This window comes from Monopterus albus, unplaced genomic scaffold (genome assembly GCF_001952655.1).
Source record: "Monopterus albus unplaced genomic scaffold, M_albus_1.0 scaffold170.1, whole genome shotgun sequence".
Lineage (NCBI taxonomy): Eukaryota > Metazoa > Chordata > Actinopteri > Synbranchiformes > Synbranchidae > Monopterus > Monopterus albus.
Window position 1 is genome coordinate 41,936 of NW_018128050.1, and position 687 is coordinate 42,622.

Sequence of the window (687 nt, forward strand, 5' to 3'; positions counted from 1 at the left end):
GGAGAGTCTCAAACAGATGCTCGTTTTATCTTCAGAAAATTTAAATACTATTAGAATTTATTGTTAAATGTTCATGTCAGTTCAGCACACTTGTGTCTGTTATTAAATGTTATCTGATGTAAAAAGACCCCCGCATACACAATAAAATATCCATATCAGTCAACAACTACTCCAAATTATGACTTGCCATCAGTGACGTGCGGTCAGGGGAGGCAGAGCCTCCCTGTCAATCTTGAAAAGAAAAAAAAAAGTTAACCATAAAATATAATAAATGTTAATATTTGTCGGCTGGTGTGTGTTGTAGGCCCTTTTGCCGTTCGAATCCGATGTTGAAGGAATTTTTTCCAATAAAGAATAGCAGAATTCCCGTATGTCCCGTTCAAATACATGGAGGAGATGCGCGATGAGGCAGCACTTTGCTGTGCCTCTCGGTGGATCGTGTAATCCTCACAAACTGTATGCGATGCCAATAGTGTGTCGCTGTCCCTCTATATATCGCAAAGAAAATGCTTTCAAACACTGATTATATGCTCTGCCTTGCCATAATCTGGATAATGTATAAAATGGGGTTCTGTAACGTGTTTAGGCTCGCAGATTAACCATAAAACCCAGTTTAAAAGTTACTCGGTGAGGCAAACAGTACGCCTGCCTCAAGGCAGAGGGCGCTTGTGAGCCCACAGATTCTTG